The sequence below is a fragment of the Anas acuta genome, chromosome 1 (genome assembly GCF_963932015.1).
Source record: "Anas acuta chromosome 1, bAnaAcu1.1, whole genome shotgun sequence".
In the NCBI taxonomy this organism is placed as follows: domain Eukaryota; kingdom Metazoa; phylum Chordata; class Aves; order Anseriformes; family Anatidae; genus Anas; species Anas acuta.
In genome coordinates this window covers 183528578-183554580 of record NC_088979.1, presented here as the reverse complement: position 1 = coordinate 183554580, position 26003 = coordinate 183528578, and the positions used below count along the sequence as shown (strand labels likewise).

At 45.2% G+C, this 26003-nt stretch overlaps 1 protein-coding gene across 7 annotated transcripts in view; it reads right to left on the bottom strand.

The window, feature by feature from the left end:
- Positions 1-21012, bottom strand: part of PLXNB2 (plexin B2) — a 257191-nt gene extending 236179 nt beyond the window's left edge. Inside the window, exons 1-2 of one of the 7 annotated variants that reach the window (XM_068669631.1) lie at positions 20878-20974; positions 10595-10697 (exon numbers count right to left, since the gene is read on the bottom strand). The gene's annotated coding sequence lies outside the window, so the exon portion shown is untranslated. The other 6 variants (XM_068669632.1, XM_068669633.1, XM_068669636.1 and 3 more) reach the window with 6 other exon arrangements.
- Between the last annotated feature and the right edge of the window lie 4991 nt (positions 21013-26003).

The following is a 26003-nucleotide window of genomic DNA, read 5'->3' as shown; positions in this document are numbered from 1 at the left end:
AGTTGCCTACAGAGGAGCAATCGGCTATAGCAGGGCATACAACAAGCTACAAAAACCCTTAATTGCCAGTAAAAGTCGAGCATGAAGGCCTGTCAGAGAGGGTGGGGAGCACCTCAGTGCCACAGCAGCAGCCACTGCTTGGGCTGGCTCGCTGGGTCAGCACTGGCCTGAGGCGAGAGGAGGGCAGGACTGAAGAAACCTGTGGATCTTGCTTTTCATCACATTGTGTTGTCCATGGGATTGTGTTCTCCATGGAATGATGTTGTCTATTGGATCGTAATGGCCATCATGCTTCCTCACGTGGTTGATTCCTCCTGCTCTCTGACTGCACAGAGCAGGCCACAATTTACCTCCTTGCCCTTACCCTCAAATTTGTTTGGGTAAACAAGCTACCCTTTGTTCCGAGCTGCTACTGCACTTACACGTTGTATTGTAAATCAGCCCCTACAAGCAAGGCAGGCCCTTGAGTGAAGACACTAGCATTTTTGTTCACAGTGAAATTAAACAAGTACCAGGCACAGAACTTTACTTGTAAAGGGACTACGGAAACAATTGGTTCTTAAAAGGTGAGAGGTTTTAAAAAGTTTACTAAACAAACCTAGCCAGTTAGAGTATATGGAGTCAGCCTACGAACAAGTTCAAAGCTGTATAAACTGCCAAGGCAGTATTATTTCTGAAGAGACCTTTAAACAGTTTAAAAGGTTGCTTTCTCTCTCTTTCAAGGGCCCAAGAATTACATGTATTGGCAAGCGATTTAGCTTTTATTGAGTACACAAATAGAGAGGAATTATTCACTGAGGAAGGGAATAAACTATTTGCCATGTCTATTAAAGACCAGAGACCTAAATAGCATCCAGGAGATGCAGGATAAACATCAGGAAAAAATTCACGGTAATAATAGTTGAGCACAGGAATACACAGCCACAAAGCCCTTCCCATCAGAGGTCTGGAGAACAGGTTCAACAAATATCTGTAAGGAATGGCTTAAACACAGCTGACCCTCCCTTAGGCTGAGGATGGATTCTGTATACGGCCTCTTCAAGTCCCTCTCCAAACCTGTTTTCTATTATTTTAAACAAACCCAGTTTGCCAAGATATTTCCCGTGGGTTCGTAGTTCTGCACAGCTCAGCAGAAAAGAGATCAAAAATGATGATTGCTTGATAGCTGCCCAGATTTTCTGGAAAGCTACTGCTATCTCAGTTCCATAAGTGAGTATGTGTCCACATTAAGAAAAATTAAATAAAATTTGCCAGGAGTAAATTGCATCCGATGTTGTCCGCTGTCCAGAACTGAGGCCCTCTGACAGGGTGCTCTGGAGATGCTTCAGCTGGACATATGCAGGATGTCAGTCACCACTGCAGACAGCCCTGCATCCTTCATAAACATCAAGCTTAAAAAAATAATCCCAAACCTCAAATGTACGTCTGAATGGCAAAAATATTTTTATCCCTTTGATTAATATGGGGGGGAGGGGCCAGATATGCTATGGATTTGGGTTTAAAATGCTGTGGCCTTCCTTCAGGCACTCCGGGAGCCCTGACCATAGGGCAGCGGGTGGCAGAACGGCACAAAGCTTCCCCATCCAGTACCGGGCACTGTGTCCTGCCCCGCACTGCCAGAACATGTTGCCTCTTGCTCAGCAATCTACCTTTTATCCCGCTTCTCTGTCTTCAAACAGCTCATTAGTGGATTAATCAGGACTGGAATGTATCCCTGGCCATCAAGCATCACTTGGAGCATGACCTCCTTCCTCTCCCATGCTGCTGTTTGCACTCTCTCTTCCTTTCCCTGTTTCATACAGGGACCAGTTAGTTTCACACCCCTCACCTACTCACAGAATCATAGAGGGGTTGAGATTAGCAGGGACCCCTGGAGGCCACCTGGTCCAACCCCCTGCTCATGTAGAACCACCTACGGCTTGCTCAGGACCATGTCCAGGTGGCTCTTGAAGATCTCCAAGGAGGGGACTCCACAGCCTCTCTGAGCAACATGTGCCAGTGTTCAGTCACCCGCACGGTACAGAAGAGCTTTCTGATGTTCACATCACCAGAAGATGACACAAAACAGACAGAGAGAAGCTATAACAGGACAAGTGATGCTCTGACCAGAAGCAAACACAGGCTATATAGCATTTCTCACCAGAGCAAACACAGGCTATATATCTTATTGTTTAAGGAAGCGAAAAGAAGCCAAGAAACCACAAGCGTCCAAGGGTCTGAAAACCCTGTAATTTGTGCTGTGAAGAGAGATTACAGCCCATCTGTCCCGACTACACTACAAAGGAATTCAGAGTTACTCATACTCCCCCTCCCCGCCTTTCTCAGCCCCCTGCTTAAGCCATAAGTAAAGCCAATATATACCATTGTGTACCCAACTTGTTTACATCATCTGCCACTTCACCATTGCTGCAGCCCTTGCACTGTCCCAGGCACTGTGCTTGGGAAACGATACATTAGCTAAAATCATTCCCTGAAATCTGCCACGACACGTGCTTTTCCCAAGTTTTAGTCTGTGCCAATGGCATCGAGTGCTTCAGCACTGAGATTTATTTTCCTGCCTGGAGATTGTGCTGCAGGTACATTGGTAAAAACACTTCTGTGCGCTCAAATAGTAACCCCCTGCACTAAGTGTTAAAGTGACACTGCCAGATTAAAGGGACCATAATATATTTTTAAATACCTCATTTTAAACACCTTCTCAGATTGTTAGACGTAACAGTTTTTAATAACAATTCTTTGACTTACATGCGCAACACCTGCCCGTCCTTCGTTTTTGCCCCATTTAGCAACATTTACCAAATCCCAGCATTTTACTAAGCTTTGCAGAGGTTTGGGGGACCCTCAGGGCACCACATGTCACCCATACATCACCTGCAGGAGGGCTGGGATAATGCTCTTCCCCAGATCCCCCAGACACTTGTTGAAGGAAGGACTTGAGCCAGACATCCTGTGGGGAGCAAACCCCCTGCTCCCTCCATCCTGATGGGCAGCACAGCCCAGCCCTCATCTTCTGGGAGCAGTGAGTGCGGGGTGGGAATATGGATTTGTGTTTTGAAATGGCATACGACTCAGCCTGCCACTTCCGATTTTAAGAATATCATATTCTGACAACCAGGGGCAAATCTGACCAAAAGGCTTCTCACGGCAAGACCACACCGAGTCCTGAAGAAAGAAAAATATGCATGAAAGCTCTGAACTAGTACCACTGGGGTGCACACAGACAATAAGGAGCTTTAAGAAGCTTTTCTATGTTCCGCTTCTTTTACTATAGGGAGACTGAAAACCGCAGCCAAATCATTTAGCGAAAAAACTGAAAATCAAAACAAATCAACATCCCCCAGCGATATCCCCCTAAAGACACAAAGAAATAACTCCATTCGGTTCTGTGTTTCTAAACAAAGGCGGGCAAGGAGATAGAGCAGACACCCCTGGAGGTGCTGTGAGCGGGCGCTGCCGGAGCAGGGGACGTCAGACACTGCGATGCCACCGTCTCGGCCTCATGCCGACCAAGTTACTTGAACTACCCTGGGTCTTGGTTTCCACATCTGCAGAGTGGGGATAATAACAGGTCTTTACATCACAGGGGTGTTACAAAGATCAATTAGTTAATGTCTGAAAAGCGCTTTGAAGATATAGCAGGTGGTGAGCATTATTATGCAAATAATGTGATTTAAGAAAATCACAAGTGCTGGATTAATACTAATCCCTTTGATATTTAAAAGACACCATTTTTTCATATTTTAAAGCAGCATGCATTTATGCTATAGATTTCCACGACTGCTGTAACAACAAATTTTAACCTTTTCTTCTTGTACAGCTTAATACGTAAAACTCCTCTGCAGACATCTTTACAAAATCCAATCTTGATTCAGAGCTGGGAGTAGTGGAAGAAATTATGCATGTTGATGAACTGGATAACTAGATCCTATGCAAGAATATTTCTCAGAGGATAGAGTGTCACAGGTCTAACTTACTGTAACAAACATTGCAGGGTCTTTTGGTTTTAGGGCCTTTTTTGGAAGCTTACTAATTTCACGCATAGAAGCATTTGTAAAACAATATAGCTGCTGTGTAATTATGCCATGTTACGTGGCGCAAAGAGTGGAGAAGGAGAGAAGGATATGGTTCATTCACTTCTTCAAAGGATGCCTATCTGAATTGCAAAAAAAAAAAAAAAAAAAGACAACAACAAAAAAAACACCCTAATGTCTAATAACCTCATTTGGTGTTGCATTTCAGATGCAAAGATCTGCATGGGCCTGCCAGGGGGTGAGGCCATCACAGTGTCTGCTCCAAGGTCCAGCAAGCAGCTGCACGACCACTTGGACACATGGGGAGAAGGCACAAAGCTGTGGGACATCCCACAAACCCAGTCTGCATGAAAGCTCATGTTCCTACTGTGGAATGAAACCAGAGATGGGCAAACACCAGTAAGCCCAGGAGCTGAGGTGGGACCGGGACAAAAATGTACCTGAGCAGTGATGTTGGAAACCGAGGAGAGAGTAGAGACCCAGGAAGCCATCCCTCTGGTTTCCAGCCTCACATTTACCGATTTTCTCCTTGAAAGCAAGACATCATTCCCAGTGCATAAAACTCCCCATACTTTAGGGACTTGCACTCTTGCACTGCCACATCCCCTTTCTGTGAGGAAGCCTGTGTCTCGTCTCTTGCATTGTAAAATTTAGTGCAAACCAGCTGGTGTGTTCGGTCGCAAAATCTGCAGAACATTGCTTCGATTAAAAACAGCTTAATACTAACCCTCCTTGGAATGCATGCCTGAAATTGATATTAATGAAACAAGATCAGATATTAATATTCTGTACAGCAGGTTCCTCAAGCTGTGCTGCAGCGTCAAATCAAATCTTTTCCCAAGCCGACATCCAAAATACAAATAGAGCATGGCAGTTAATATTGACGTGGGAGGGAGCAGCAGGAGCATTTTAAAACTTTAGAAGCTCTGAAGTTTGCAGTTATAGGAAGCTCAGCTTCCTTTCCTATCACATTTCCCACAGCAGCAATATTAATAGCTATTCAATACAATAATAGGATCCAAACTATACACTTAGTTGCTGGCTTTTTTTTTTTTTTTAATCTCCCAGTCAATATTAAAAGCATTTTGGTGCTCTTTAGGATGGAGGAATGATTTTGCATTCTAGGAACTGTGAGACATTCACAGCGTTCCCTAGGAAAACCGGCGAAGGATTTACTTCAACGTGCCTCTGCTCGCGATTGGTGTGGTGATACTTTATTTTAACTGGACACGCTTGTGCAGATTCACAATTTAATTTCATTGCACAGACACGCACTCAGTGTAATCTCAGAGCATTCTCATTAGTTGGAGTTACACAATTTAGGTACAATATAGGTCCAAACCACTACCTGAGGGTCATCCTTCAGCCAGGAGGAGACCCTTGAGGGTCCCTGAACACAAAGGCCTGAAGACACATGATTTCCACTCCTGAATCTGCCAGGGCTGAGGAATAAATCTACAGTTCTGACCCTGGGCAAGTAAATACAGCCCAGCCCTTTACTTTGCTCTCCTGTAAAATGGCAGTAACTTTCCCCACTGGAAAAGATCTGATAGGCCACCTTGCTGAAGGACATCTCCCCAGCCCAAGTGCGAGGAAGAAGCATCACCACACTGCTTCCATTGTCACAGGGACAAAACCCCCCTTTATTCCCAATCCAAAGGAGGAAGTGAATTTCTCTCTAAAGTACCCCCACCCTGCTTGAGCACATACACAAAAGGCTTGGTGTCTCCATCTCTACACCTTCAGTTAGTCCACCTTTTCTGAGAGCTTGGAGTTTGGACAGCTGTTCTCTTGAGGAAACCAATCTGATTTCCCTGTAAAATCAGCTATTCCATTTGAGGTACATCAGTCCATCTTATTGTAGGGCAGATATTTATAACCAAAATTAGAAACCAGGAAAAAAAAAATTACAACATTCTCGAGATTTTCACGTGTAACCTCAACACACCAAAGAGAAAACAAAACAAAACAAAACAGAAACAAAAACCTAGACACCCTCTAGAAAAGATTCATCTGTAGACCATGCAAAAAAAGAGCTACTGTAGTTGTGACAGAGGAGTAAGCCATTGTCTCTCTGACTAATCACTGAGCAGGAGGAAAAGCACTCAGACAGCCACTCAGAGGACAAAATATCTGGGTGCCTACGTTGTTTGCTGATCTTCACACGAGGCAAGCTGTGCTGGTACAGTCTGTCCCACTGAGTACCGCTGCCTTTTCTTCCTCATGGGAGCTGGGACGTAACGAAGAGGTTACTCTGACTGATTGTAGCTCAACCATAAAGCTGGACTGCTCATCTCCTGGATTTGGCAAAATCTGCATCATATTTGTATTGCATTTGACTGGATGGCTTTTGCTTCATTAAGGACACACAGGTAAAACGTGGATGCAGAATTAAATCTCACAAATCAGCGTCTGCTTTTGGGGGCTGGACTAAGCAGAAGGCTACATCGAGTCCTAATTTCTCTTAGCACTGTAAAAATGATAGTCACAAATTCACTTAGGAAAACAAAATACGTCAATTGAGATGAGGTTTATTTGAAGTAAAGAGCAAAAAAAGTATGCTTTATTGAAGCATAACTATTTAAAAAGAAATTATTGCAAGAACACATCATCCTTACCTTGTGGCTATTACACACACTTATATATAAATGACTAAAAAACGTACTCAAATTGTAATCTTTCCTCTCCCTTCAAGTAAATGTAAGAGCATAAGATTAAATCTGTATTAAAAAATAAATAAATCAGCTCATACATTCTAGGGACCACAAGTACAGCCAAACTAGGCCTGTGCAGCTGCATTCACTGCTCTGCATTTGGTACAACTGAAATATTCCAGAAGACAAAACTGTTACATTCTTTCAGGTGTTTGGATTTAATGAACTCAAGGAATTTCTATTAAAAAAAAAAAACCCACCCTCAATGAGTTCCAAAACCTTTACTCAGGAAACATGAAGGGAAAGTTTTCACATGCCAGAACATACTTTCCTTTAAAAACACATCAATTGTAATTATGTTATATATTATAGGTATTATATATAATTATATATTATTTATCTCTATATATAATAGAGATCCTATTTCTGAAAAGGAATAGAGAGCACTCCATGTATATAGCTACTTTTATGAAGGGATTAGAGACCTGTGAAGGAGAAATGCTATGGGTTATTGGGATACTGCCCTTTGAAGCATGCCGAGGGAGCAAAATTGCTAATGAGGAGTCCTCTTTTGGAGCAGGGGCCTCCAGCTTTCTACGGGTGAGCTTTAAATTGAAGTTGTGTTTGTGCTTGTGGCCTCATTAGATTATAACTTGATTGTTGACTTGAATTCCTGTAAGCCTTGTACACTTGGGACTTGCCCTCTCTCATTTGGAGGGCATCACATAATGGATATTCATCTTCAGAGCTGTGCCTTTCCCTCATAGCCGTGCCTCAGGGTCAGTAACCTCAGGTCTAGTTTTCACATTTAACAAATTTTTCTATTGCTCAATTGGCAAAGGCTGTTCAATACCTAGGCTGGAGCTAAATACATTAAGCATTAACTATTTACTTGTCAACTTTTTCAAGTCACTTTTGTAATACTTTCTCCTTTTTTTATTATTTTTTAATACTTTCTCTTTGTATTAAAATGGCATGATGGCAGAGCTTAGCTGTCTATCTGCGTATCCTACAACAGATATTGATCCTTGCAAGTGCTCTATACCTGCCACTTCAGTATATAAACCCACAATTTCTTTATCAAACATAAATGGTAGCACCTGGAAAACTTTTTAAGCTTCCTTCAAGAGCCTAACAGAGCTAAAAATGCTCATATTTCACTAAAATCTGCTTCAAAAGTTGTTTCAAATATGAAGAAAATTACCTATATTTCTTTTCACCCCATTCTTGATATTTTGTCTTTCTTTCTTTGCAGCAAGCAGTGAAATACTTCTGTGTTCAATACGCAAATAGCAGAGATTTTTTAAAGCCTCACATTTTACAAGGTTCTCCTAAAGTTTCTGAAGAATAGGAATGACCTGTGTGATGAATACATTGATTAAAAGGCAACTTGGGTGTGACAATCTAATTCTCTCACTTTACTCATTACTTTAAAAAGAGCCAAGAGACATCCTAGGATGCTTTGCAACAGGAGGGGAGGTAGAAATCTAATTTCCCAGCTGCTCTGTTTACTTTACATACCTTGTGGGCAAAAGTTGGCAAGAAGCAACTGAAAGCTGTTTGCTTTGAAATTATCACCCCATTTACAAGATTCAAGAGCAAAGTCTTCTAAAAGGAGGTAAGAGGGAAAAGGAAGTGCCTACACGCATGGTTAGCACTACCCTACTAGCAGCCTGTATGCTGTTAGTGCACAGGAGGTCATTAGCTACGGAAAAAAGCCATCAGGCATCAAGAAAGCTGGCCCATTCTCACACTCTCCCACGAAGTACATATGTACACCAGGCTTAGAGCACCCATACAGAACAGTGAGTTCTATGCAAAATGGCTGTATTCAATTTAAGGACACCTCATATTATTCCCAATGGAAGTGAACCAGAGAAGGGCACTGCTGCTATTGAACGTGCAAGTTCAACGCCCAAACTGTTTGCGAAAGCCTCCTCTTCCCTGCCTAATAGGACCACCCAGGAGGGGATGGGCAGGAAAGGATGAGAGCTGCACACACAGTTGTGGCTTGATAACACAAAGAATTTGGCAACAAAATTAGTTAAAATGGTTCTTGAATAGTCTTTTTTATTTTTTTTTATTACCCTTTCAGCTTTTTGATCCAACACTGCAAAAGCACGTGTTGGCAGGGCCATGCTGTAAAATACATCAGAGACGTGATCAAGCTTCTTAAAGGTGTTTTTTTTTTTTTTTTTTTTTTTTCCAAAGCTATATAACAGCTACATGTAACACCGTATAATGCTATATCAGCTCTCCCATACAGTTCACAAAACAATCATGGTAGCAGAATGAAGCAGCTACTAGGCAGTGACACCAGGAACCAGTCACAGTACTGCCACCAAAGCCTCCCTATCATTGACTGATGGTCTACATATGCTGCTAACCCACTTGGAACAGAAATGCTTCCCCTGTACGAAGTCATCTCCTGAGTATGGAGAGCTTGATGTGGAAGTGCTTTGTAGAAGGCTCTGCTCAAGTCAGGAGATCTGGGTATGTAGGTCTCCTTTTGCACAGGGGTTTTGGGGTAGAGGAGCAGAACAGCTAAAAGAGCTAGAAGGTTCCCATCCTTCTTGGTCAAGAAGGAACACTGTGGCATTCACTTGCCCTGCTTACTCATCACAAAACAATAATAAATTGGATTTTCACCTACGAATTCTGCAAATTTCTTCAAAAAGTGGCAAAGAAATTAAATTAATCACAAAAGACGGAAGCAAAAAGAGAAAGCATGGAGTCACCAGTCAAGTAACCTAAAGAACCCAACTGCATACAGCAGATCATTTCTCATCAAGTCATAGAATGTCTTAGGTTCCAAGGGAGGGACCTTAAAGATGATCTAGTTGGTCTATTCATGGCACTCTGGTACCAAACTTACACCCAAAGCAGCCCAGACTTCTTGTATGCTAGCAGATATTCCTGTTTCATTTGACAGATACAATAAGCATGGTGCAGGAGTATCTCAGTTTTGGACACTGATACAGCAGCAAACAACGTGACCTCATAACATTACTGCACACAAAAGGTGTGAGCAAAACAGAAAAGTCTGTGAGAGGGACAAAACAGATGCAGGTATGTAACAACAAATTTGCCAGTCTCTTCTTTTCCTAACAAGCTTAATAATCAGGTATTGGGAAGTCCTCACTACCACCTCATGCAAAAGCTGTGAACTTCCAATGCTGCTAAACCCTCTTCTGATATCTGAGCTCTTGTTCAAGTATAATTCAAGTAGATTTAATTATGCCACAGACAACAGAAAACACAGGCTGCCTCTTCAGATTATCAGTAGGAGAAAATACCATGAAGAGTTTAGTTTCAAGGATGCTGTTTACATTTCTAAAACGTACTTACTTATTTCACAGGCCTCAGGATCAAAATGAAAAGATAATAACTAATTGCTACAACTGGGAAAAGTAAAGTGGAAAGTCCTTACCGAGCACACCTGTACACAATAATTTGAAGAGCAGCAGTATAAGCAACACAGATTGCCAAAGTGCAATTAGACAAGTGGAAAGTGTTACTTTGAGCACTTGAGATACGATGTTTTGATAACAAAGTTACCTTGGAGATGACTCAGACGCACAAGTTGCTTAATGTCATTTTACACTATAGGTCCAGAAGGTATAAAAATACACATAAAAATCACTGTGAAATCAGACAGCATCCACCAGAATTGCAAAGTAAATACATTGTCATGCCAGATTGTTGCACTGAATTTAAGGCTATAGTATTTCAACCTAAGCCCTAAGCAAATAAATCCCCCATGGCCATCTCTTTTGTTGATTCACCAATCCAACCACGCTGCAGTGCTCTACAAGAGGACTTCCTCTTTCTCAAGGAAGCAACACACAAGGAGAAAGGGAGGTTAAAACAAAAAAAAAAAAACTCAGTCCAAGCAAGTTCTTAGCCCACCTGAGCAGCACGACCACCACTAGCGAAAGGGAGTTCTTGTGGCTCAGGCTTCTGTGCTAATAGTTTCCAGGACGAAGAACTTTTTGACGTGTACTTGTTCCTGCTGGGAGAGATGCAGAAGAGATGGTTCAGGTAAGACAAAAGATGAGGGACTGAGCAACACGCACAACCAAAGAGGAATTTCTTGCTCAGTGGGTTTCTCAGTATCCTAAGCAAAGACGTATTTTGGAACTGGCATTTGAAAACATGGAAAATTCCTCATTTTCATCTGTATAAATGCAAAAAGGTTCCCCCTTTTTGAAGGAGAGAAAAGTAAGGAAGGTGAAATCTATTGATTTCACACTGAATTCAGCAACCAAAGAAAAAAAAATGTATCACAACAGTCAACAAACATCAAATCAATCAGATCTTACGAACAGGATAGCAGAAATATATGCCAAATAGATTAAAAAGCAGTTAACTGAAAGATCTCAGAAAAGTTGTCATTGCTGAATAACATCACAATGCAATTGTAATGCTCCTTTTGCAGTTCACAGTGACTGGAATTATGCTCTACATCACTTATCGGTTTTATTAGCTGCCTGGAAATAAGTATGTCCTCAGCAATAAAATTAATGGATTACATGGTTTAGTAGCATGGTAAATAACAACAGAAACGATATCACACAGAGTTATCTCAATTATTTGTCAAGCTGAGCTCATTCCAGCCAAAACAGTCTTAAGACAACAGAATGCAGATGTATGTATCTAGTAACAAGGAATGCAGGTAAGGTTGCAAGTCAGAGAAGCTTAACCTTAAGAAGCAAAGAAGCCAAAAAAGATGGGGAGGTCACCATAGGCACACATCACTTGGAGATCCTGTTGTTATTTAAAGGGCTAATGTGGTTCATGGATACAAAGATACTAGAGCGAATGGAAATACTGAATGGGGAAGGATGGGGTATGTAACAGTAGCAAGCAACTAAAACTGAAACACTGCACCCAGTCCCATGGCTGATGCTCAAAAAAAAATGTTGAAAATCAGAGAACCTGCAGAGCAGTATCACAAATACAGTTAGCATCTTGAGGAGGGAAAAAAGAAGCATTATACAAAATCAGATGTAAAGATTTGGTCTAGATAAGGCATACAGACATCTGACTGCCTACTTGATCATCTTTAAGGTAAAAATTAATAGGCAATAAAAAACATTTGAAAACATCCAGAAGATGACTTAACAGAGATCAAGAGATGTAAGTCAAAAGCACAGAACACTCCTGTTAGAAACGTGATATAGATCTGAGCAGAAAGGAATAAACAGGAACAAACTTCTTAAAAATTGATTATTTTTCTCAATATTTTGGGGATAAGATATACCTTAAGCCAAAGACCCTCAAATGTGAGTGACAGTCTTAAAAAAAAAAAAAAAAAAAAAAAGGATATTGCTCTGCATTTTCACTAATGTTATTGAACACTGTATCAAATGCACAATGGGCTGTGAAATGCCTGCAGATCTTTCCACAGCTAAATGCCAAACAAAGCGACCATCTGTTAATGAACATAAAAGGCACCTCTCCGCAGTTTTATCTGATGCACTAGTAAGTAAACTCATACCATCACTTAGTGCTGGGGGGTAACCAATGTAAGTGAAGTCTTTTGGTTTTTCATCTCAACAGTTTGGAAAGACAGAAGGAGGCAACACCTGAAGTACACAGAAGATACATATTCCTCAGTCACAAAGTCACCTTTGCAGTTGTAGAGTTACAGATTACTGAAAAACTTCTTTAAAGTACTCTGCTCTCAAGGACACTTTCTGCCTGAGTAAAAGCCTTTGGTCTAGCAGCTACATCTTAATTTAGCATGTTTGGGAAGAAGAAAAAATAACCAAGAAGTTACCCATTTCAGTTAGATTCCTAGCTTTGCAACTTATGCCCTAAAGAGTGCTGTGCATGTCTTGTGATCATAGCTAAACCTTACATGGGCTGTTAGCTAATTGAGGAAGGAAAAAAGTTTCTTTTATTGATGACGTGAATCAAAATTGCACACAAAAACTTTTTTAACCTTTCCCTTTCCTTTTGTTTCCACTCTCACAAGGCTGGAGATAGAAGAGGTTAAACTATTGCTTCTGTTGCCTTAAAATTCTACAGGTCCAGCGGGAGCCATACTGCCCAAGTCACAGAAAGCAGAGATATGAACTGGGAGAATTAAGAACCACCCACTGTAGGAGAAGATCAGGTTCAAGACTAGCTACAGAACCTGAAGATACACAAGTCCATGGGATTAGATGAGATGCATCTGTGGGTCCTGAGTGAACGGGTGGGTGAAGTTGATAAGCCACTGTCCATCTTATTTGAGAAGTTGTGGTAGTTTAATTAAGTTCTCACTGACTGAAAAAATAAAAAAAAAAAAAAGAGAGAAAACACAACCCCCATTTTTGAAAAAGGAAAAAAGGAAGACCCAGGGAACTACAGGCCAGTTAGTTCCACCTCTGTGCCCAGCAAGATCATGGAGCAGATCCTCCTGGAAACTATGCTAAGGCACATGGAAAATAAGAAGGTGATTGGTGACAGCCAACTTGGCTTCATTAAGGGCAGGGTCGGGACAATCCCAAGCATACATACTCAATAAGATGGACTGATGTACCTCACAGTATCCTTCTGGACAAAACGTTCAGCATACAGCTGAATATGATAAATACATAATAGGATGGGTGATCAATTGCCTGACAGGTGAGGCCCAAAGGGTTATAGTAAATGGGGTTGCATCAGACTCGCAGCTAGTCACTAGTGAGATTCCCATTTTAGGGCCAGTTCTCTTTAATATTTTCATAGATGACTTGAATGCAGAACTTGGAGGTATACTAGGTAAGTTTGTGGATTACACTAAATAAAGAAGACTTGTTGACATCCTTGAGGGTAGAGAGGCCTTACAGAGAGATCCTGGCAAATTAGAGAGCTGAGCAATCACCAACAATATGAAATTTAACAAGACCAAGTGCTGGATTCTGCACCTGGGAAGGGGCAACTGTGGCTATACATACAGACTGGGAGACAAGAGGCTGGAGAGCAGCCCCACAGAAAGGTATCTGGGGGTTCTGGTCAACAGCAAGCTGAACAGGAATCAGCAGTGCATCCTGTCAGCCAAAAGGGCTGTACCTTGGGGTGCATCAAGCACAGCACTGCCAGGTGGTCGAGGAAGAGATTGTCCTGCTCTGCTCTGAGCTCGTGTGGCCTCACCTCAAGTCCCATATGCAGTTTTGGGCACCACTGTATAAGAAGGACAGAAAAAAGAATGTCCCACAGAGAACTACAAAGATGGTGAAGGGCCTAGAAGGGAAGATGGATGAGGAGCGGCTGAGGTCCCTTGGTTTGTTCAGTCCAGAGCAGAGCAGGCTGAGGGGAGGCCTCATGGCGGCCTGCAGCTCCCTCACGAGGGGAGCGGAGGGGCAGGCGCTGAGCTCTGCTCTCTGGGGACAGCGACAGGACCCGAGGGAACGGCATGGAGCTGGGACAGGGGAGGGTCAGGCTGGGGGTTAGGGAAAGGTTCTGCACCCAGAGGGTGGTCAGGCACCAGAACAACCAGGGCAGTGGTCATGGCACTGAGCCTGAGTTCAATAAGCGTTTGGACAATGCTCTCAGACACGTGATCTGATTTTCGGGTGGTCCTGTGTTGAGCCAGGAATTGGACTCCATGGTCCTTCCAACTCAGGATATTCTGTGATTCTATGAATACAGGCTGGGCAGAGAATAGATTCAGAGCATCCCTGGGGAGAAAAACATGGGGATGGACTTGGATGAGAAGCTCAACATAACCTGCCAATGTGTGCTTGCAGCCCAGAAAGAAAACTGCATACTGGGATGCATCAAAAGAAGTGTGACTGACAGGTCAAAGGAGGTGATTCTTCTTGTGAGACACCACCTCAAGTACTGTGTTCAGCTCTGGGGCCCCCAGCACAAGAAGAACATGGAAGTATGAAGATGAGTCCAGAGGAGGACCAGGAGGATGATCAGAGGGCTGGAGCAGCACAAGTTGAGAAACTTGGGGTCTAGAGAAGAGAAGGCTCCAAGGAGACTCCAAAACTCCAAGGAGTGGTCTTACAGTACCTAAAGCAGGCCTACAGGAAAGCTGGACTTTTTACAAGAGCATGTAGTGATAGGACGAGGCGTAATGGCTTTAAACTAAATGAGGGAAGGTTTAGATTAGATGTTAGAAGGAATTTCTTCACTCAGAGTGTAGTGAGACACCGGAACAGGTTGCCCAGAGAAGTTGTGGATGCCCCATCCCTGGAAGCGTTGGATGAGCCTGAATGCCAGGTTGGATGGGGCTTTGAGCAACCTGGTCTAGTGGAAGATGTCCCTGCCCATAGCATGGGGGGTTCAAGCTAGATGACTTTTACGGTCTCTTCCAACCCAAACCATTCTGTGATTCTATAAAGTTTCTACCAATTTGTCTCATACTGATTAAATGAAGATAACACACAAGTTTAACACACATTGCAACAATATATTAAGGTATGTCAAATTAAGTTTCCTTATGTATTCAAGAGAGCAGCTGAACATCTTGGACTTCCAGTTGCAATGAACACAACCAGAATCATTAAAGACAAAGTAATGACTAAATAACTATGACAAGCTGAAGGAAACCGTAACCTACTAATTTGAATGATTCAGGAAAGCAACGTTTATTTGCTGTGTATGCCTAGGCTATGTCCAAGCAAAAGATAACTAAATTGACCTTTCTGATTCGTGATGGCAGACCTCACCTTGTATTTCCATTGTACCCTTCTTACCTAATCAATGTATTTTATTTTTTCCATCCTTTACTTTCTTCATCTGTCTGAAGACATTTGAATAGTAAATATCTTCCCCCTGGGCAAACATGGATTAAAGAACTGGTCCTTCATAAATTCTGAGTAGTGATGCAATTAGTAATGTAAGAGCTACATCTTCTTTATATACAGGTATATATAGGTATACACATCTGTCAGAAAGAGGCACTATCTCTTCTTAAACTATACAGAAGATAAATAGGAGCCCTAGGGAAAAAGATGTGAAGAGTTTACTCCTGAAATTTCTATATATTTAAAACACATCCCATTAGTATAGACAAGAGGTTAAGCTTGAAGTGTGAGACAGCTTGATTCCTATGTTCTCCAGGAGACTCAGCTATCACCCTAACGATCTCTAGACATAGGAAGATTAGTGTCGGGTTTATGAGAGCTTCCTTCAAACCAAGTTGACATGTAGAACTAATCCAGCTTGACTAGCAAGATGCTAGCCAGGTCTATCCAGCAATAAGCACAAACACATCTTTCTAAAAAATGCAAGTTCTGTAGCAATGCAGTTTAAGTGCTAACAGTCATGTGGATTTTATTAAAAAAATAAATAAAAAATTAAAGTCATGTTGATCTCTGACAGTTCCTATGTATTTCATCCACCAGAACACTCTTGATGGGTCTACCTGTGCAGAGCCAGCAACACAGCACAGGAAGGATGGCTTCGGGGCAAAATTTCTCTGCAGCTTTCTGGTTTGCTGTAGGATTGAGGATTTTAATCAACTTTAATAGAAAGAAAGAAAGAGATGATGTATCTGCAACATAAAGAAAACCATGACAGTCAAATAATATAAAATCTAAAATTCAAACTACCAAAATGTCCCTACTCTTTACTTGTGGCCTGATGTTAAAAATGTCAGTTACTAAGAAAGGCTAGCAAAACACTAGAAATAAGGTTATGATTAGATAACTAACTGTTTGAAGAAGACACTTCCTCAGAAAGTGACAGAAGCTTGGAAGCTAAACAGAAAGGTGGAGTAAGGTCGAAAGTACCTCGGAAGGTGCTGGGTGGACTCTGTCCTTTGACAAGCACCACAGCTCCTGAGCCCAGGGAGCTCTGCACGGAGCTAATTATCAAACTGTACTGGCGCCACTGCCAGCTCACGGAATCCAAATTCCAAAGAGAAACCGAACAGCCCAATGAGCACGTGGTGGTGTCCACAGCTCTGCTGACACATTCCTGGGGACAAATTCTACGGCAGCCTCCGCCTGAGTAATCGAGCAGGGACTGGTTGTCTCCGGTATTTTTTTTTTAATCGTCATTACTGACATTCGTTAAGCACGGACTCTTTTGGGTATTATGTCAACAAGTCTTCCCTTAACCATCTGAGACAGAAAGAAACTTAGACAGATCCAGAAGTTATCTATTCCCAGAGAAAGAGTATCTATTCTATTCTACAGGGACAGAAACTGAGAACTTGTTATTAACAGATAAGCCATCTACTATCTGCCTAAAGAAAACAAGTCTCAGCCCTGCAAGAACTCTGCAGCTCTCCAGTCCATCCTGCTGCCCCAGGGCTTGGGGCAAGCACATGCCCTCTCCCTCCTCCATCCATTGCCTTCTCTAGAGTCTCCAGGGGCATGGACTCCACAACCTCTTTCTAAAGTCAAATCCGAGCAGTTTTCTAGAGAGTTAGGGAGCCTTTTAACACTAAGCCACTGATGGTTAGATAAAATGACTACCTTAACCAATTTCTTCAGTTCCTTATTTCCAGTTTGTCTATGCAGGCTTTGACCAAGCAAGGAGCAGGAGGTTAAAGCACTTACTGTTCAAATACTGCATTTTTAAAACAGACACCCCCTAAATGCCTTACTCAGGCTATGTTTGTTTGTTTTTTAAACAGGAATTAAGAGAGCAATATCAAGTCCAAGCTGGCTTTGTGTTTAAATAAAACTCTTAAAGTAATATTCCACTAATTCTAGTTGTTCTTGGCTTTATTATAGCTAATAATGGCCTTATTATTATTATTATTTTTAATTCTAATGGAAACAATTTACATACAAGTGGATCCTCCCTTCACTATAAACTGAGGTTCCTGCAGTGATTGAGCAAACCTACAAGAAAAGGCAAAGTAAATATCTACCACTGAGTTGAAAAGGCAAAGGTAAAGGAGGAACACCACATTTGTGTTGTTTGTTTACTTAATTCCATTTTCATTATTTAGACTCTCATCTCGCTAACAGGTGCTAACTTTACTTAAAGAAGGACCTACAGCTTTTGTTTGCATAAATCAAGCACGTTTAATCAAGTGCGCATTAGCTCATCAACATATTGGTTCTGATGAGGAATTGCATAAGCGACAATGCCAAGCTATTTTGGGGAATATTCATTATATGTCTAAAGAACAGTCTGACTGGAGGAAAGTGAGAACAAAATGACAGTAAAAGAACTGTAGCAATTACTTTACTAGCAGTTAACGTTTGCCATTAACTGCTTGCTGGCAAGAGTTTAAAGTTGCAAACCCTAATTTAAGCTTGTTACCTTAATTTTACAATTGTAACTCAATAGTCAGAATGTGGCACTAGTGTAATACATATCTTCATTCAGCACTTCATATAATAAATATATTAAAAGTGCATGAAAATTTCCACAGTCGAGGCATCACAGAATTATTTATGATTAGTATTATATCTTCATTAAATATATACAGATGTACAAGTTTGTTTGTTTGTTTCATAAACGAACTAGAATCCAAACATGTTAGCAACAAGTCACTGGAAGTTTTTGTTGTTAGCAAGCATTCAGGAAGAGAGCTACCTTCAAAATGCAGATTCATTTTTGGGGAGCTTATTGCATGCATGGCAAACAGCCCCTGATTTTGGAAAGCCTTTATGCCACTTCCAATAATATCTGTAGGAAGGTTTGGGCAGACAAGGGCTGTGCCCTCTGTGAAGACATTTTACATATTTATATATATATATATATATATATATATAGGTTCTTATGTTAGATGTACAAAGCAAGATTTGTCTAGAAGAAACACGTTGCTCACTTGCTAATTGCCAGAATCCAGGTGGGAGGAAGGATGGGAAGAGGAAGGCTGTTCCAGCACAGCATGCTGTGTTCCTCTAAAACCCAGAAAGCCAAGTGCCACAACTGAGACCATTGCACAACCTCTGCCTGCACAGAGCTGCCTCCCCGCTACCACTACCCACTGAGACTCTACACGGAGGTAGCTCGTTTGAGTTGCATTTTCTAGGGGAAACACCATTTCAGACAAACATACATGAAGAACACACAACTGAAGCCTGAGCTAGCTGACCCCAGCTGTTTGCCCTGTCCCTCTGCCAGCAGAGAGAGGAGCAAGAGGCTCATGCTACCGGACTTGACAACATTACGTGCTAACACGAACAGCCATAAAATGCAGTTTACATTCATATGCCAAGCTGTAAACTCTGGCAGATTCAAGCTCCAATAGGAAACAAGGCTGAATGGCAAAGTAACCTCTGGCAAAGGGACAGGATGAACAGCTGGATGCTTCAGCTCCCGGAGCATAAGTCAGTGTCACAAGTGTATTTATTATGCTGTCCTTCCCATGTCGTCAGCAATCTGGGAGTATCAAGGAAGTCTGGTAACAAAACTGTTGCAGCAGATTACCAAGAGCAACCAAAGGTTCAGGTGCATGTTTGGGGGTTCACTTTATTACTAAAAGCATCGCATTTTGCTGGGCCAACAGCAGGTTTGTACAGTTGCATCAGAACATAGAAAAAGCTTTTGTTACCAGAACTCACCATGCAAACTCCTCTCCCAAACACAGCCATCATTTCGTTTACAGTCTCTGCTGGTTTAACTAACAGCCTCTAAGGAAGATAGTTTTCTACTTCGCTTTCTTTTAGGTTAGGTTCTCACCAGCTCTTGGGAACCACAAGCATTCAAGGCAAGGAGGACAAGCCAAGCCAGGCTCGGGAGCAGACTTCCTCCCTTTTGTTTTGTCTGGAAGCGTGCTCTGTTCTGGCTTTTCCAACACAGGCAGCAGCCCCCGCACCGGAGCGCGCAGGATCAGTCTCACGACCCAAGAGGTGGGCTGGGTACGGAGCGCTGGCCCCAAGTGCCTTCGTGAGCTCGCTCCCAGCTTCACAGCTAATGGATCACCCATCCGGCTCACAACCCCGCTCCTGCAAGGCCGGTTATGTATTTCGAGCTTTGGAAAGGCGAGAGAGAAAACTTCCAGCCCAGCTTTGAGGCTGACACCCTTCAAAAAACTCAAGGAGATCCCAGGTACGTCCCGGCAGCCCACTGCCTGCCGACCCTAGCTTCCTTCTAGATTCCATTGTAATGAGAACATAAATAGTAGGACAAGCACATATCACTCTTGAATGAATTACCTATTGAGAGTTCCCTCTGGTGTTCACTAAGTTAATCATCACATTCAAGGTAACAGCGTTAGCTACAAAAGCACCAAGTTCCCCCACGAGCAAGTTTTTCGTTGGATGGCGGTAAGGACAGGACCGCAGCCTCGCAACTCACCGACAACAAAGAGATTTCCACGAGATTTCAGAGCCTCAAGAAACTTGCAGCTCGCTCTGCTTTCACCCCAGCAGCCGGCTAACCCCAAAAGGACCCGAACCGGGGCCGCTCCCTCCCCTCCCCGGGTGGCGCCGAGGCTGCGCCAGCCTCCCATGGGGAGACAGCCGCAAGTCACAGGTACAGCCCATCGCGACACGGAAAAAAAAATAAATAAAAAAAAAAAAAAAAAAAGGAAGGCAGAGGTGTTCAGCGGTGCCGAATAACTAAGCTTTGAGTCACCCATGTTCCAAGCTCGCATTTCCATTCTCCCGCACGGAAGGCGAGCGAAGCACCCCGTATGTAATTAACAGCTCGGAAAGAAAAGTTTAAAGCTGCCTGAGCGAAGAGACGAGAGGAAAAACCCCAAACAGCTCGGAGCCGGCGGGGAGCGGGGCCGGCGCTGGCCGCGCCCGGAGCGGGGGAACCGGGGCCGAGCTGCGGGGGCTCGGGGGGCGCCGCGGCCCCTGCAAGGACCGCGCTCAAAGTGCGGAGCCCCGAAAGCGAAGCCAGCCGGGGGGAGAGGAGCAGCGCAACCCCCCCCGTGCCGTGCTGTGCCGAGCCGTGCCGTGCCGTACCGTGCCGGTCCCTCCGCCCTGCCCGATACCCCGCGATCCCGGGGAGAAGGGGAGAAGGAGGAGGAGCTCGCCCCCCGCTACCCCCAGGGCAGGGGAAGGGGCTGCGTTACCTTCAACAGGTGCAGGCAAGGGGGAGCCCCGCGGAGCCCCGGAGCTGCCCGAGCGGCCGGCTGCCCGCAGCCCGGGGCTGGGCGGAGGCGCTACGGCAGCCCCCGGCGGCCGCCCGCTGCTCCCCGCGGGCCCCACCTCGGGGAGAGGAAGGAGGGGAGGCAGGGAAAGAGGAGAGAAAGAGCCCCGAGAGGGATCGAGCGGCCGTCACATGGCGCTGCCGATCCGCCAGCCGGAGCCTACGCCGGGGAGCCGGAGAAAAGCTGCGAGGAGGGGACACACCTGTAGGCGCAGCACATATCCGCTGTGAGCACAATGCGAGACAGGAAACTGAAAAGGAACAGCCCAGGAAAGGAGAGAGGCTCCCGTCCCTCCCTCTTTCCCTCCCTCCCTCCCTCCGTCCTCCTCCTCCTCCTCCTCCTCCTCCTCCTGCTCTCTCCACCCCCTGCCCCCGGTCAGGATCCGCTTGCAGCGCTGTCTCCTGCCGGGAGCAGCAGGCAGAGGGCCGGGCGGAGGAACCAGCCGCACTTTCTCTCTCCCTTTCTCTTCCCCGGCTCCGTATTGTGTTGCCCGCCAGCCAGGCAGAGCCCAGGGGGCTCCCCTCACGGGGGAACCGGGGTCGGGCCGGGGGCTCCGCTCCAGCCCCCGGGATGCGAGCCGCGGGCTGCCCTTGGGAATCGCTGGCCGGGATCGGAGAGCGGGGGAGACCCCGGCTGTGCCCAGCCTGGAGGCCCGGGGGTGCCCGGCACGGCCCCGGGGGGGGTCGGGGAAGCACACCCCGAAGGGGTCGGGAAGGGGAAGATCGCCACCCCTCGTCCCCTCAGCGGGGATGCAGCTGCTGTGGGGCTCGGGGTTCCCCTCTCCCGAGCGCTCCTGTCGTTGTGGGGCCCAAAATATGTCCCCCCCGCCCCTGGCAACATCTGGAGTGAACTTAGAGTACTTCGGGGTTTACCCCTCTCTGGTCAATCTGTGCGCGATCGCGCTTTCTGAAGGTCTCTTCCCCCTCTGGGGCTCTCCACCAAAACCCCAAATTTCTCCCTTCCTCCCCCAGAAACACCCAAACGGGAGCCCGCAGCTTGTGCACAAACAGGGCGTCGCATTCCTGCAGCATCAGGGGCTTCCCTGCGCCCAGACACCAAATTTGCCTTGACTATATATCCCTATAACATAGGGATGATCTATTAAAAAGAGGGATGGATTAGCAGAATGGCTCACGTAAGCTTTAGGCAAGTTGTTTAGGCTTGGTAGGTGACTTTCCATCAGTCAAACGTGGACAGGCAACGTTGCAAGGAGCAGTTAATTAGCTGCTGTTGGCACTTTGAGTGCGGCTTCATTAAATGCTGCGTGCATTGGGCTTCTTGCTGAAATAACAGGAGAGGGCTGGTCAGAGCCGTGCTTCTCAAATGGCACCTGGGAAGCTGCTGAGAAACTGTCACTGGGTCTTGGAGCAGTAACAAATAGGAAATAAATAAAAACCAGCTCCAAAACCTGGGCAGGAGTAGGAAGTGGCAGGCTGTTGGAGGAGATATTTAACTGGCGCTCGGCCACGACTGTGCAAAGTGCAGCCACGGTGTTTGCGGCGGGGTGGGACCATTGTGGTGTTGTGTGGGCTGGCTGGGTCCCATCCCCTCTTTCTGAAAAGCTCCAGCAGGTCTCGTCCCTGCCTGTTTGCCTCTTTCCTGCTCCATACGTGAGTGGGCTGAGTTACCACAAGATGAGGAAGACCAACTCTAGCATCGTTGTGGAGTGTCTCAGAGCTGCATGCCCCCCCCCCCCCCCCACCCCGTACCTCTTCATTTGCTGGAAGAAGGAAAGGGGATCTGAAGAGGAGGGAGATGGGAAGGAAAATTGGGTTAGTCGCATCCTGCAAGCCCTGGGAGAGATCCAGGGCAGAGGAATTCACAGGCTGCTAATGGGCTTGGTGAGACCTCACTTTCCAGGCTGTTTTTTCAACGTCTGGGCTTATGGCCAGGTTGTGCCCAAACTTTTTGCAGAATGCCCTGGAATTACCGGCCAGGCAGCTCTCCTTGTGCCCTGGCCTGTGAATCCCTGTCTCCTGGCATGCTCTGCCCCCAGGGCTTTTGCTGGGGGCTCTGTCACTTGTTCCCCCACCCCTGCCTGCTCCAAAGCCCGTGATCTGCTCACTGCCTGGGGCAGCAACCCCAGCAGTGGTCCCACACCTGCTCCATCCCGTGGCCAGTGGCCAGGGCTGTGGCGCTTGCCATACTGCTGCTGCCTCATGCTGGGTGTCCCCAGGCTAGATCTAAGCCTTAGCCCCCTCCTGGCACTCTGCATGGTTCCCTCTGGCTGGAACAGTTCCCTCTGGCTCCTGTTGCTGAGGCTGTGTTTTTTAGAAGCCTGCCTGTGGACACAAACAGGCAGAGCAGTGGTGACAGTTGATTCAACTCCAAAGAGGAGCTGGTGGAGGGAAGCTGTGCTGAATCCTCAGCCGGTCCGTGATAATTACCTGCTGTGTGTTTGACCTTGCCTAGTGTGACAGGGATTATGAAGTTGAACTGGAGCTCAAGGTGGCCGTGCAGCATCCCATCCCAGGCCAGCTGTCTCCTCTGCTAAGCCTCCATACCTTGCTTTTCTGCCAGGTGCCCGTGGCTGTGCTAAAGCAGCAGCGTGGTGCCTCAGCCCACGCTCCTGCCCGCTGGGGCACAGCTGTGTGCAGCAGGACCGGTGTTAGCCCGGGCTGAAACGAAGCAGTGCAGCACTGTTCAGAGCTAGGCCTGCTCGAGGAGGAGCCAAGTGTTCACAGGAAGGTCTTCTGCCTCTTCTTTGTCTTGGAGGCAGCACGTTGTCCTCCCTGCAGCAGGGCTTTCAGCCCGTTCTGTTCCCTAAGTATGTGATATGGCTAGATAACTCCCCAGTGAACCCAGATAACAGCTGCTCATGAAAAACTGCTATTTGCTGCTGACGGATAATCCTCCCTCCCCCTTATTGCCACTCACCAAAAATAATAATAGTAATAATAATCAAATACTAAACACAGAAATGCATAGAAAAGAGCAACAAGTAAATGACTGAATGATTAACAGCTTCCCGGCGTCTTGGCAATCTTAACTGCACTCGCACGTGCACGGGCAGCATGCAGACCGAGGGGGAAAGCCCTGCCTTGTCACTCTCCATTGTAAGGACAGAGATAACGGGGCTGCATGTGGATAGGATGCCAGTCCAGATTTCAATTTCCTATGTATTTCCTCCCTCTGCACTCCCCCTGTCTCTCCTCACCTTGTTATCGCCCAGTCCCTGTTACGCACTTCCGTCTGTTTTTGTCTCTGCCTGTTGTTCTGTTTTTGTCTCTGCCTGGTGTTAGCCTTTATGCTGGATGCACTCTCTGTGCCTGCCCCCTGCTTCCTTCCCTGGCCGTGTCAATCCTCAATTTTATCCATACACAGCTCCGCTCCTACTGCCGCCACCTTAGAGGCCTGTAATAAAAGGACCAGAATTTCCAGCTGTTGTCATTAGAAACACCTCACTGTGCAAACATCAGGACTAACGAAGCCCGGTTTTGTGAATCTTCATGCCTGACTCACTGGTTGCCATCCCCTTGCCTCCCATTTCTCCTCCGTGCTCCTCGTGCCACCTCTGCATGGTGGCAGGAGGCTTGGGAGCAGCGCCCGTGCTGCCCAGCCCGGTGGCCTGTGGCTGTGTCCCTCCCACATTTCTCTCTTCTGGAAGATAAATTTGAGTTGCTGATACGCGTGGGCCCCTGGAACTTCATTATCTTTGAGACCTGCGCCTCCTTCATGTGTGTGCTTGCAAGTGGCCAAAGTGTTGTGATGTTTTTGTGAGGGGCCGGTGGGCAGCTGAGCAGCCAGGTGAGCAGTCAGCCTTCAGGAAGGACGGTTGTTGCCGTGTGGTCATGGAGATAACCTAAGAACCACCCAAACGGCTGAAAAGGAGCCTCAGAGCCTTCAAAATGATTTTAATTGTGCTTTGCACAGAAAATGTTGATTGTCCCTGTGTTCCCACATGTCAGAGCAACATCGTGACAGCTGGCCTCGGGGTCTTGCACATCCCAGCTCTCATCTGAAGGGGCAAAAAGGGGAAAGGATCCCTCCTGGTGGGAGCAGCAGTGTGCCTGCTGTGCTGGCCAGATTCAGGCTGGCTTAGCACCACTGCCATCCTTGGTAATACACTCGTATTGATGATGGGGATGCCAGGAGCATTGCTATGAGGGGTAGGACCCTGCCTGAATGGTTTTTGTCTTTTTTGTTATGGTATAAGGCAGGAATCTACTGGACATGTTCACCCTCTGCCCTAGTGCAGGGCATCCTGATGTCTTCTGTTCCGACAGGGCATCGCACTGCCTTGCACCAGAGACTGAATGACCCAGACATCCATATTCATATTTTCACAGTCCATAAATCACCCTGAAATCTACTTTTTCTGTCTGAGAAGTGCTAGATACATCTAAGTTGTTATTATCAGATTTGTGAAATGTCACTGCAAACATCCCGAGTTTCATGCCCTTTGCACCAAACTCCTATGGCAGATCAATTTGTCTATATCTGTTTATTTCCTGTGGTTGATGGCTCTCTCATAAACCATTTTCCATCAATTCAGAGAAAATCTTTATGGGTAAAATAACATCAAGTGTGTTGTAAAATTTCCTTCATTCTTCCCTTTGCGGGTATGCAATATTTGAGCCACGTGGAGCAGGTGTTTTGGGGTATTTCCTAACCACCCCTCACTTGGTACATTTGTTTGCCCCTGTGCAAAATGCTACCCAGTCAAAATTTTGCTTTTGTTTAGCTGAGCAGACATTTTGCATAAACTTTGTGATGGATACAAATTGCTGTGCAAAGGTATGAGATGGAAAAACAGCAGGCCCTGGATACAATTTCCATGTGGAATCCACAGAAAGCCTTATATGGCTGCATGCAATGTGTAAGTGCATGTGCATAACTACTAAAAGTATCAGCCTTCCCCGTGAGGACTTGGCATTCTGACACACCCCTTGTTATACCAGATTGCCTGAGAGCCCAGCTAAGAGATCCTTGGATGATGAAGAGATTCATACAGTCAACACCTGGTTTTGTTTTTTTTTTTTTTTTTTTAATGCTACTTTGATTTTTCTAAGGAATTTAACTGAAAAAAAAAAAAAGGAAAAGATGGCAAGAATTTTCAATAGAAAGTTTAGCATCTACATGTAGCTAAAATGAAAAGGAACGTAAAATGCCAGCAAGTGATTTTTAACCCTGCCTTTTTTTTTCCTCCTTTTTTCTTTAAGCAGACCCCACGCACATGCACTCACACACACATGTATTTATATATAAATCAGTCAAGCCAGCATTTCCATTTGTAATGAAGGCAGCCTAGGTAAGTCCAAAGCTCCTGCTCTGCTGCCGTGGAGCTACCATTCATTGCAACCACAGCCAACATTCCTACATGCAATG